Consider the following 13,424-nt stretch of genomic DNA (forward strand, 5'->3'; position numbering starts at 1 on the left):
AGGACAACATACATCCGGGGTTGAATTAACCACTGGACGTAGCAGGCACAATATCTAGGGTCCATGAAAATGTTTCCATGTTAATGTTTAAAATCAGAATAAAAAATAATAATAATGAATATATAACAATGTATCCAGTCTGGATTAAATTTGTCTTTATGCCAACTCAGTTGTAATATATAATTTTTAACGTTGTTTTATGGAAAAAGAGGCCCACAAAAACAAAAGTTTTTCGGATCCTGCAGCCCTCACTTGTTTGCTTAACAAATCTTTATTCTGTGCTCCTGACAGACACATTTGTTTCCTACCCAATAACCATTCCCTCTCCTCTTTCCTTCCCTGCTATTAGAACTTTGAACTGCTCATGTCAATGAAAAGCTATTCTTTACACTCAGGGCTGTAGGATGAATTGGTTCAATGCAAGTCTAGAATCTCTTTGCCACTGGTTGGCCCTTTGGCTTAGTTCCAACAAATGAGATATGGGGATGTTATTAGGTGCAAAGAGAAAGCTTTTGCCTCTGCCTCTTCTTTCCTAGTTGGAGATATGATAGCTATCTTGTAACCACGAGGTAACAGTCTCTCAGATGAAAGCCAACCATTGAAGAGGATGATACAGAAAAATATTTTGAAGTGCCCTAGCTCCTGGAAAACCTCACTGAACTTGATCAAACAAAACCTCATTGAGCTACCTACCTTCAAACCTTCTGTTTACTAAACACAAGAATTCTTATGGTGCAAGCCACAATTAATCAAAATGTCCGTTACTAGAAGCCAGAAGCATTTTCAGTTAATAGTCTGCTATGTGGCAGGCCCATCCTGGAATTCAAGCATCACAGAACTAAATGAGACTGAGGCACTCAAATTTCTACATTACACAGGTGAGGAACCAGAGTCCCAAAGAGGGGACTGCCCAAACTCACACCTCACTATCACCCGCAGGTACACGGCTCTGCAGGTTTCTCAAATTTCCAGTCATGCGGCATGTAGGTAGGGGAAAGGAGAGTGGCTATTGATTACAATTCCTTTTTTTTTTTCTGTTTACCAAAATAATGTATCTTCATTATAGAAATTTTGCCACATATTGAAAAGCATGCACATAGAGAAAATTTTCAATTAGCAATAATCGCGCCTCGGATAAACCTACTACTAATTTCTGGTGCATTTCCTTCTAGTTCTTTATGTACACACATACCTCTAATTTATGTGAAGGAAGATTTCTGAATACTCTCGTGTTTGAGTTAATGAATCCTTGGTATTTAAAATTTCATCCAACTTATAGATTTCTCTCTTCTCTTCATCCTTGTATTAATCAACAGTAAAATGGGACAAGAAGTTGAGACAAACCTTCTCCAGATTGAGTGGAACAAAAGAATTTTCACCAAAGTTAAAGCTCAATTTTCCCTGGAGGCTTGTGATTTTGAAGAGGACTCTTAGTAATGAAAGTAATGTCCTATTGATATGGTAGGGGCATTACTTTAAGGAAGTCTGTGGACTTTGATCAATTGCAAAGGGGGAAAGAGGGGACAAGAAGAAGGGTCAGAGTCAAATCAGCTCCCTAAAATCATAACAAAGAAAACCTGTCTCAAAATCAGTTAATTGTGAGAGTTTAGGATGCCTTGGCATTTGAGTGGATTGGATCTAAAGGTAACTTCAGTTCATTCTTTTAAGTATAAGTCAATATGGCAGATAAATCAACTTGAATTTTCCCTTTAAAATTCAAAGTTGTACTTATTTTTCTATGTATATTAAATTTTCTGGAGTAGCCAGATAATTGCCCTTCTTATGTGTCACGTGTTCTTGGCCACAGGATTTCTCCACAAATAATATCAGACATAAAGGTTCTCCCAGATGTGAAGCTGTTTTCTTGATCTCAAAGTTTAAGTGCTAGAGAATATTCAGTTTCTTAATTTAGATTCCAAATTTTCACTTCCAAGAAACTTTTCCTTACAACTTTCTGTGTCACAGTCTTGTCAGTTATACTGCGTGTGGGTGATGGTTTCCATCGCTCAGCAAAGGAACACCAAGCACTTACTCTGTGGGCAGTAATGAAGTAAATACAGAGAAGTTTACGACATTGTCCCTAATCTCAAAGGACTAGTTAAAGAGATAAAACACACCATTAAAATAATAGTAACATAAGACCCTAAGTTCCTTATTCTATTCATTCCCTGCCCCTTTTATATTATTTAGTTCTGTAATGGATCAGAAGGCTTTTAAATATTATGTTATGTTATATATACATAGTATGTATTTGAAGGAGAATTTGAGTTTTGTTTTTTAAGATTTTATTTATTTATTTGACAGAGAGACACAGCGAGAGAGGGAACACTAGCAGGGGGAGTGGGAGGGGGAGAAGCAGGATTCCCGCGGAGCAGGGAGCCTGATGCGGAGCTCGATCCCAGGACCCTGGGATCATGACCTGAGCCTAAGGCAGACGCTTAACGACTGAGCCACCCAGGCACCTCGGGTTTTTTAAGTAGTGGAAGCTCTGCCCTACTTGTACTTTTCTGTATGTTTGATCTAAAACAAGAGCACAGGTTGGTAAGAAGGCTTCCTCTAAATGAGGACAAGGAATTGGTTCTCTTGTTAACTTCAAATATGTGAATCAGGAAAATCAATAGGAGAAGCAATAGTCTTGCTCTCAAACCCATGAGCTTCCGAAGCAACTGTCTTACCCTTAAATCCATGAGCTTCCTTTAGCTTTGGTCAAGCACCAATAGTCACTGAGCAATTTCTCAATACTGCTTTTTTTAGAGAAGGTACAGGGATCTGAAGGTTATAGAGGGATCACTTTCCCTTACCTCAGCACAGCTCAGTAGTAACATATCTTTACCTTTCAGTTGTTTAAATTTATTTCTAAGGAGCTTAGCATCTCAACATAAGGCCTACAGATCACATTGGCCTACAATTAATGTTTATCCCATTCATATTTCTCTTTTCCCTTTCCTACAAAGATTCCCCAGATGGTAAAGGAAATGGTCTTGATTGTAACATACCATCACTGGGTAAGACAGAAAAGGAAGAGAAGAATCAGCACTCTACTCACAATGATTTTTTGGAAGTTCACCAAGGCCACATAGCCCATTATTCCTACCCCAACATTCACCAGGAAGCAAAAGCACACAGAGAGAGGTTGAATGGCCCTAGTGCTACTTGTTATTTCTCTACTTCACTTTCTTTAACCATCAGAGGCATATCCAAAGAGGACTGAGTTAAAGTGGATGGCCCTGGGGGGGGGTCTGTTTCTCATGACCTCCAAATGAGTATAAGAATAGGTAGGGACATTGAGGAAGTTAGGAAAACCACCATTTCCTCAGAAATTAAGGATGCCTATGCTATGGGTCTCAACATTGAAGGAAACCAATGTCTAATAAAACCTAGTATTTCCAAGCACTGCCCTGACACTTTATATACATTATGTCACTTAATCTTCTAATAATCTTAGAGAATGGGTATTTTTTTCCCTATTTTATGATGTGGGATGTAATCACCACTTTTTAATCCATTTTTCAGCATGCACAGAATCAGAAAAAGAAAATGGCTTTTTTTCATTCAATCTAGTTGAATCCTGGCTCTATAATTTACTAACAGTTTGAGCTTTTGCAAGATCCCCATATGCAAAATGAGGATAATTATATCTACCTTGCAGGGCTGCTGAGAGGATGCAAGATATTGTCTATAAAACATCTAAGTCACAAGTAGTCACATGATAGCTGTTTAATATGTGTAGATTCAATTGTTATTCACCAGACTTTCACTGAGCACCACCCTGGCACTGAGTACCCAGTTACATAATTATAGACATAAACCAGATTACACCTGCACTTTGTAGACACTTACAATCTGGCTAGAGAGATAAATGAATATAAAAGAAAATACAAGCATGTGAATTAGCTATAATAAAGATATTAAGAGAGGATGTAAGACTCAGATGCAGAAATGTTTGATTCTACCTTAAGGAACTGGAAAAGTTTCGTATAGTAGAGGAGATATTTGCTCTGAACAAAAAAAGTAGAAATCATATCTAATCTGGTAGAAAAGAAGAGGAACAAAAGCTCAGGAAAAGGAAAGAGTATGAAGCATAAAATGATGTGAAAATTTCTGGGGACAATAAGCAGCTCTGTGGGCTCAAGTGGACAAGAATAAGGTGACAATAGAGTCACTGTCTAGAGCAGCACCATCCACTAGAAATATACAATGAGCCACATATGTAATTTTAAATTTTCTAGTAGCCACATTAAGAAAGTAATAACATATTTTACTTAACTCAATATATCTAAAATATTATCATTTCAATATATAATATAAAAATCTTATTAATGATTTTATTTATTATTTAACACATGTCTTTGAAATCCTATGTGTATTTAATAATTATAGCACATCTCCTTTTTTTTTTTTTTTTAAAGATTTTATTTATTTATTTGAGAGAGAGAGAATGAGAGACAGCACGAGAGGGAAGCGGGTCAGAGGGAGAAGCAGACCCCCTGCTGAGCAGGGAGCCCGATGCGGGACTCGATCCCAGGACTCCAGGATCATGACCTGAGCCGAAGGCAGTCGCTTAACCAACTGAGCCACCAGGCGCCCTAGCACATCTCCATTTAGACTAGCCACATTTCAAGGGCTCAGTAATCACATGTAGCTACTGTATTGAACAGTGTTTGAGGAGGCCAGAGGCTTAGGTCAGAACCATGGAGAGTACCAACAATTAAGTGGGGTGGGAGTAGAACACACAAATGTCTTGTGGGGAGTTGAGGAAGGCAGTGGCTGAGAAAAAGAAATGGGAACTCCCAAAAATAGTGTGATAGAAGTCAGGAAAGAGAATTTCAAAAGGAACTCATCATCTCCAAAGACAAACTCCTACTCTCCCCCTCACAGACCTGATCATCTTCCAGCATTCTCTGTTTCAGGGAAGAGCACCACAATCCCTCCATGAGTCAAGACAGAAGAAGGAGTCATTCTTGACACCTCTCACTCCCTTACCCACCATGTGTAATGCATCGCCACCGCTTTTCCATATGTCTTCTAAATCTCTTTCAAATCCATCTACCTTTTATTCCTCTACTATGCCTCTTCAGTCTACCTCAAATTAATATCACCTCTTGTTTAGACAACAACAAAGTCTTTGTTACCGTACACACATCCATTGTAGCACACTTTAATTTATTCCCCCACTGCTGCCAGTGCAATCTTTTAATTTTAGTTTGATTTTATTTAAAAAAAATTTTTTTAAAGATTTTATTTATTTATTTGAGAGAGAGAGATCACAAGAGAGAGAGCCCGAGCAGCGGGGAGAGGGAGAAGCAGGCGCCCCTCCTGAGCAGGGAGCCTGATGTGGACCTCAATCCCAGGACCGTTAGATAGAGCCCGACATGGGGTTTGATCCCAGGACCTTGAGATCATGCCTGAGATGAAGGCAGACACTTAAACAACTGAGCCACCCAGGCACCCCTTAATTTTAGTTTTATTTTTAATCTGAGTGAAACCATTCAAGGCCCTTCCCTTTGTGCCAAGTGGAAAGACAGAGCTTCTTAAAAGACCTGTGAGCCCCTGCATGGTGTGGTCCCATGGGCTTTCCAGTCCCTTCTGAAACTAGTTGCTTCTTCATTCGCCACCCTAGCAGCATTGGCCTTTGTTCAGTTCCTTGTACTTGCCAGGCTCCCTTCTGCTGCAGGATCTTAGCACATGCTATTCTATCTATATGGGATGTTCTTACCTCCCTTTTTTCCTGGTCAACCCTTATCCATCCTTCAAATCTTACTTTAAGCAGCACGGCTTCAGAGAATGCTTCTCTGATCAGGTTAAATTCCTATCCTAGACGTACTGATAGCACCATTTTCTTCTTTTTCTCAGTATTCATTATAACTTTGTATTTAGTTAATATGTCTTCCCCTAGATTGTGGGGAGGATGCCATGTGACTTTGCTCAGCTTTGCACTGTCAATGCTTAGCTAATTGATAACATTCACTCAACCATCCAGGCAGCAAACATTTACCAAGCAGCAACTTCGGAGCAGGTGCCAAGCTAGCTGCTGGAGGAAACAGGAAACAAAACAGGTCTTAGCTAGGGGGAGTTGAGAATCTGGAAATGCTCCTTTGGAGTTCCATCTGATTTAGTTAGGTTTTCAACCAAGAGCAGCTATATATAAATTACATAGTGATATCAAATACCTATTATACACAGTTTCTCCTGCAAACTTACCCAGATAAAATTAAACATTTTTTTTTTCAGCTGAAGGAATAATGAATTCCCAATAGATGGCCCAAGATTACACTGTATGGGAAGTTCAGCTGGAGAAACACAACATGGCTTATTCCTGGCACCAGCTCTAACTAAAGTCAACATCTTTCCTTGCCCTAAGATAACAAATAATGAATGGTTGTCCAAGACTCTGAATTTTTTGAGGGCAGAAATTTACCTTTTCTTGAATAATACGATTATGAACAATTTAATCATACTTTGGGGTCTTAACATTAGAAAAGACATTTTAGCAACTTCTTTTTTTTATCACTTCCCAAATAAGTATAGCATCAACTTTAATATCTTAAGTCTTCTGACAAATATTCTCATACTTTCAAAATGGAGGAAAATGGTGGATGATCGTGCTGCTTAAAATAAGATTTGAAGGATAGGTGCAGAATGATTCGAATAGGGCCAAGATACAGTCTTAGCTGAAACTCAATGCAGTGATGACTTCAGACAAAGATTTGGGAGAAAAGTCAAGAAAGGTACTTTTTTAGCGGGGAGGGGAGAAAGAAGCCGGTGTTGGGAGGCAGGAAACTAACATCTATCAAATACTTGCTAAATCAAGCTCTATTTTTAGTACCTAATTTCTCTTGTTTCAGAGAAATGTTATAAGTGGCTTATTTTAGAAAACATTTCAGCCTAGACTTTTTCTACATTATAAAAAAGAGTTGTCAAAATACTTAGCTGCTTAATTATTATCAACACATATGGCACTTACTATGATTAACTCATATAATCTTCAAAACAACTCTTAAGAGGAGGGTACTATTAACCCATTACATGAATGAGAAAACTGAGGCCTAGGGAGGATAAGTAACTTGCCCAAATCACAGAACTAATACAATATAGGGCTGGCTTTGAACCCCAGCTGTCTGGTTTTAGAGCCGCTGCCCTAACCACCGTGCCAGACTGCCTCTTGAGACTTTTCAGTTCTTTTCTTGAATGAGTTCAAAAATCACTTGATTGCAGACTAAATTCCTATCTTTGTTATAGGATGAAAACACAAAAGTCAAATAGTTAGAATCTACCCACTGTGGAAGATCCACCATATGAAGACAAAGGATCTCTAAAATAAAATGCAAGCCGAAAGAAAATATACTTTTACAAGCCAATTCACATGTCATTTCAGGCATTTAAGTCTACCTGGATCAGTGTTGTCACTAAATTAGTGGTAAGGATAATGTAAATTATAATCATCAATACTGTGATCACATAATCTTGGTCTACATATAAATCAGTTACTAACCAACTGCACTGAGTTTTAAACCATCATTATTTCAAATCTCCAGCTGCAATCTGTTTTGAATACCATCTACTTGGGTAAGAGAAAAGACCATAAATCCACCTATTTACGCTTTCCAAAGAAGAAAAAAACTCCATAATAATAAAAAATCAGTGAACATGTAGTGAAAATTGTAGTATTATACCAGATTTTAGTAACGCAACTCATTTTCTTGATTGTTATTAGGTTAAACCACATGAAGTTGATAATATTTTAACCCGTAAAAATGACATTCATATGGCCAACCTACCAGGAAAGTCATACTTCATCATATTTAATAAAATCTAAGGAATTCTTTGTCATTATCCCTAAAAGGAAGGACTGCTTAGCAGCCCATCAGGAGAGCTTTTAAGAATCTCAGCTCTGGTCGACACTCCTTGGACTTTTACCACAATAAAAAAGCCTTATCCTTGGAATAAACTTAATATTCCCTGTTGCGATGCTATTGCAATTTACTTGAATTGGGGATATTGATGGGATTTTTTTTTTTTTTAATTCTGACATCCCTCCGAAGACCCTGCAGTAACTGACTCAGTTCCATTTTAGTGCCCAGCTTGACCGGGCATGTGGGTTAGACTCAGCACCTTTACATTAGCAGCATTTTGGGGTTTCTTGATTCATCAGAGTTTTTACCTTGGCAGTCTCTGCTCACGTGTGCACACATGCTTGCATGCACACACACACACAGTCTACCCTTCCTGCTGAGAACCATATGCATCAGAGATTTGGGAATGAAAATCATCTGCCTTGAAGCCATTGGCTGACATCCCACATGTTCTGGCAGCCACTTCAAGTTGTCACTATCAGTTGTCTCTTGTCAAATGAGTTAATAAGCTCATTTAGAGTCCTGGTGGGCAGATTTGCATGTAGGTCAAAGCCCTCTCCACAACAATTGCTGCATTACTCATGATTTTTTCCCTTTAATTAAGCCCAGGACAGAAATAACATTTAAACTTTGACATCTCTGAAGAGAAAACATTCACATAGTTTGGCAGCTTGGCTCCAATCTTCATTCAACCAATATTTATAATTAAAATTATAAAGGGATTCTTCCCTTTACACCACTATCCACTGAGCAGTCACAACCTTGTTCAAAGTTGTTAGCTGCCCGGGAAACCAGAAGGCCCATCATTGGTTTGGGACCATTGGAAAAGCTGACACGTTCAAGTACCCTGACTTAAAATGCTTTACGTGAAGCAAAAAATAGTCATTCTGTTAAGAGAGCTGTGAACTTAAAAAACTTTTCTCTTTGATTAATTATTCCACCCTAGGAATTGTTGATGTCTAGGTATGTTTCCCCCAGTTTGCTTCCCATCAAGTTATAAGGAATTATACCCTATTTCAAATCATGATTTTTTTTACAGTTGAAAGCAACATCATGATGTCAGGAGATTGTTAGGTTTTTGAATTGTGTGAGAGCTGAAATAAAACTACACAGCATGCTTGTTTGAGGAGGAAGTTTAAAATTCTTCATAGTTGTTTGTATGTGTGGTGTTGAATTATTTCCAAACCATGACTGAAATATTAGATACGTTTAGTAAGTTGACCTTCTAAAGCTGCTAAGCTAATGTTGAGTCGAATCAAGTATTTAATGAACAAAACAAGAATGTATTTTTAAAACTACTAAATCTTCGTTAATGATGATTCTGTTCCAGCAAAAATAGTGATATTATAGAAAACATAAGTCTCTAAGTTGTATATTTGAAACTGTAAAAAAAAAAAGTCCCAAGTCTTCTTGCCTCTCTTAGAAAAAAGTGGAAGTACAGGGGCACCTGGGTGTCTCAGTCTGTTAAGCATCTGCCTTCGGCTCAGGTCATGATCCCGGGGTCCTGGGATCGAGCCCCATGTCAGGCTCCCTGCTCAGTGGGGAGTCTGTTTTTCCCTCTCCCTCTGCCCTTGTCTGTCTTTAAAATAAATAAATAAAATCCTTTTTTTTAAAGTGGAAGTATAAGAACAAATTAGATGATTAAATGCACAAGAAGCTTTTGATGGGTTATGTCAACACTGTCCTGTTTCCCTTTATTATCCCAATATCCTGGAAGAATGGTCAGAATTCCTGGCTATTGTATCCTTCTCCTTTGTCACGTCCCCAATCTCTCTATCAGAACTGCTCCCTTAAAGATTTCCAATAACTTCAAAGTTGACAAAAAAATAAATGACTCTTTTAGGCTCTTGCCTGTTTGACTTCTCTACAGTAGGATACTGTCAACAACTCATTCCATTTAAATACTCATCCACCCATTCATTCAACAAATCCTTCTTTGTTGCATATAATAATTTTTTCTCTCAGACGTGACAGTGGTGCTCCTGACCCATTGTCACTGGATCTTCTGCCTTGGATTTTCTTTTTTAAACAGTGAAGGACCTGCCCATATTTGTCCAATTCTCTTACCAATGGTTCATAGCTGAAACAAGGCTAGCAATGTTTAAAGGTATAATGCATGGAAGCTAACAGGAAACTACCAGCTACCAAAAATCTGTGCATGGGCTTTCGCAGTAGCTATTACAAAGGTTACAACAGCCCTCTTTTTAAAATCGACCTCTTTTCATAGGGCATTTTGAAGAAAACAGGATGTTTTGTAGAGGTGTTTACTAAGTTTCAACTTTAGGATTTGTACATTTAGTTCTTATTTACTTGACTTCTTCCAAAGAATACCAGCTACTTGAAAAATACATACTGTGCTTGGAAATCTCAAGAAATGAGATGAAACCTTGACAGAGTTGGAGAAGGAGGAATAGGGTGTCCAAGAATCATGGTGTGGTGCAGAACCATGGAGTGGTTTAACTATTTAATTTGCCCTCACTCCTCTTGAAGCATGGGTTCCATTTCTTCATGGATGCGAGGTCCTTTGTTCATTTTGGATGGATGGGTTAATGCTTGATTCACTGGAGATTATTTACCCTCACCATATTTATTTATTAAACTAGACAAGACTGGTGCTATCTCTCTGTGGGTTTGTTTTTGGTTTTGGTTTTTTTACATCTCAGAAGTAAAAGTGAGTTAAGACAAAGTCTCATATATAAAAGGACTTTGAGTTTCTCACACTTGTGTGTAGTACAAGAAGAAAAATCTTAGGGGAAAAAAACCCTGTAGGAAATATGTGAATGTCCTGGAGTAAAACAATGGAAGAGGTTATGAGAAGCGAGGTAATTCATCCATTAAGATGAGTTAATACAGAATATAATATCAGGGTCTTTTTAATTGTTGGAGGATTAACATGTGGTACTTTGACTTGGGAAAGCATATCAGGACTATTTCCTAGTGCTCTTTGGCCCTAGCACGAAAGCTCTTGTACTAGGATACTCCATGTAACAAGCTATTTTCTGCTCATGCCACAGTGAGCATGCCCCCCTCCCAGGAGCACAAAGAGGGTCTTGGAAAGAGCTGATGTGCATGAGATTTGAGAAGAAACACCCTTCCAAAATAACCTCAGAAAGACATCAAGAAATGGCAAAAATTACCTAATGTGGGTTTGGCACACCCAGCATTCTACTGTGTTTATTTGTACAAAACTAATTTTGTAACTTGTTCTCTGTGATTTGAAAGCCCTGCCAATCTTGAGCCATTTTTTCTAGTTATGAGAGGGCCCATTCTAGGACCAGATGGGATTGTAACTGAACCATCACAATAACCCTTGGAAGTCGGTGTAGGGCTCTTAGGTACTCAATTTTTACTCAGATAGAGCACTGTGCTCTCTCCAGGGTTATAGCATTTTCCATTTGGTCCCAGGGATAAGGCCCTTGTATGATTATGATGCTAATTGGTTTTAGAGACTGATGGGATGTTCTTCTTATGAATGTCACTGCATGACCTTCATATATGGGGGAGGCTGAAGTGGCCTCAGAGCCACAACTTCATTCTGAGAAACATCTATATTTTGTTTCTAAGACAACTAGGTCATTCAGGGCAAAATAGGAGCTACTTTACATGTGGAAAATATTAATGACAGAAATGATTTGTGAAGCTGGGCTGGCATCACATTTTTCCTTGATTTATCACATGTTATTTTTTTCCTTTTGTTCTTTGACCACCTTTCTGCAAACGCTTTGATGAAGAAAATCCAACTACTAGAGCAAGAGAATGGGACTGTAGCTCATGAGAGAAACCATTCATAAATTCAAAGACATAGACAGGCCCCATCTAGAAACTCTTATGGAATCTTTACAAATGTTACAAGTCTAAAGGTTTCTGGATGAAGGTTTCCTAAGAAACAAAATATTTGAAAATGCACATTACTGGTTTCTTTTTCCCATGCAATTCCCATCCTTCTCTTCCTGCATTTTCAGATGAACATGATAACCAAATAGAAATGCACTTCTCAACAGACTGTTGTTTCCAGCCAGAGTACAAGAGAAGGGGGACAGATGTAATTTCCATACTGTCCAAAAGAAATGCATTTATCTCAGGTCAACTACTCAGGAAATTCAGCAATATTCCTAAGGAGATAAATATACTATGGTGGTTAAGAGCAGACTGGCTGGGTTTGAATCCTGGCTCTATCCCTTAATAACTATACAGACTTGAACCCATTGCTTAATCTCTCTTTCCTTGAGTAGCCTAATCTGTATCTTGGGGTTAAGACTAGATCATGCCTCAAAAGGTGGTATTATGTTAAGTGAGTATTTAGAACTATATATCTGTATATAATAAATATACAATAAATGTTATCAATTATTATAGAAGTTTCAAAATAAATAATCCTCCCTGTGCTCATTAGAAAATACAGAATTACTAGGTCTGAGGGAATTTTTTGCACAATTTGCAATAGCAATTTCTTAAAAACATTTTATAATAAAATGGTAATGTATGAAAAGAAATATCATTATAAACATATTATTTCCAGATTGAGGAAAAAAGAGTATACTAAGTCTTCAAGATGTAGAATTACATTCTGAGACCCAAGATGAAATCATTCCTGGAAACCTGGCTTTTAAGATGATATACTAATAAATGTATAAAATTTTAAAAATTTTAATGATCAATGTGATATGCATCTCTGGTTGACAGATCCAAAGAGAGGTAGAAATTAATAATAGTCTTGAAGTACGAGTCAAGAGACTACTAAATTTGTGACCTTAAACCAGAAATATTACTAGAAGGAAAAAGAAAAACCCACTCCCACTTCATTTGCTCCCAGCAACCCAGAACATTTTCTAGAAATTGACATCTTTCAATTCAATGAGCTTTGTGTATTCATCTGGCAGTGAATTTTGTGATTAAAACCCAAGTGGTAATTTTATATTATGTATCCTTTACCATAATTTTTTTTTAAGGTTTTGTTTGTTTATTTTATTTGAGGGGGCGTGGGGCAGAAGGAAAGAATCCCAAGCAGACTCCACGCTGAATGTGGAGCCCTCCTGGGGCTCAATCTGACGACCCTGAGATCATGACCTGAGCTGAAACCAAGAGTTGGACACTTAACCAAGAGTTGGAGCCACCCTGGTACCCCCTTAACCACAATTTAAAAAAAAAATTTTTTAAAGAGGACCTTGGAAAATTCATGAAAAGTATTCAAATACTTAGGATGATGTGAAAGTCAAGCATGAAATGTTATTACCTCAGAAAATTGTAACTTCCCCTAAACACTCAACTATATTTATTCTAAGATAAATATAGCACTGTTGGAATTAAAAGCTAAATTTTGTTTAAATAACCTTCTGTTGGGTGCCTGGGTGGCTCAGTCATTTAAGGGTCTGCCTTCAGCTCAGGTCATGATCTCAGGGTCCTGGGATCGAGCACAAAATTGGGCTCTCTGCTCAGCAGGGAGTCTGATTCTCCCTCTCCCTTTCTGTGCTCTCTCTAACTCTGGATCTCAAATAAAAAGAAAATCTTAAAAATAAATAAATACATACATACATACATAAGTTTATGTTAAAAAAAAACTAAATAGTAATT

At 37.8% G+C, this 13,424-nt stretch overlaps 1 protein-coding gene across 1 annotated transcript in view; it reads right to left on the reverse strand.

Annotated features, from left to right (window-relative positions):
• Positions 1–13,424, reverse strand: part of COL28A1 (collagen type XXVIII alpha 1 chain) — a 163,281-nt gene that overhangs the window by 122,480 nt on the left and 27,377 nt on the right. The window lies entirely within an intron of this gene.

Source organism: Neomonachus schauinslandi, chromosome 12, assembly GCF_002201575.2.
Source record: "Neomonachus schauinslandi chromosome 12, ASM220157v2, whole genome shotgun sequence".
NCBI lineage: Eukaryota > Metazoa > Chordata > Mammalia > Carnivora > Phocidae > Neomonachus > Neomonachus schauinslandi.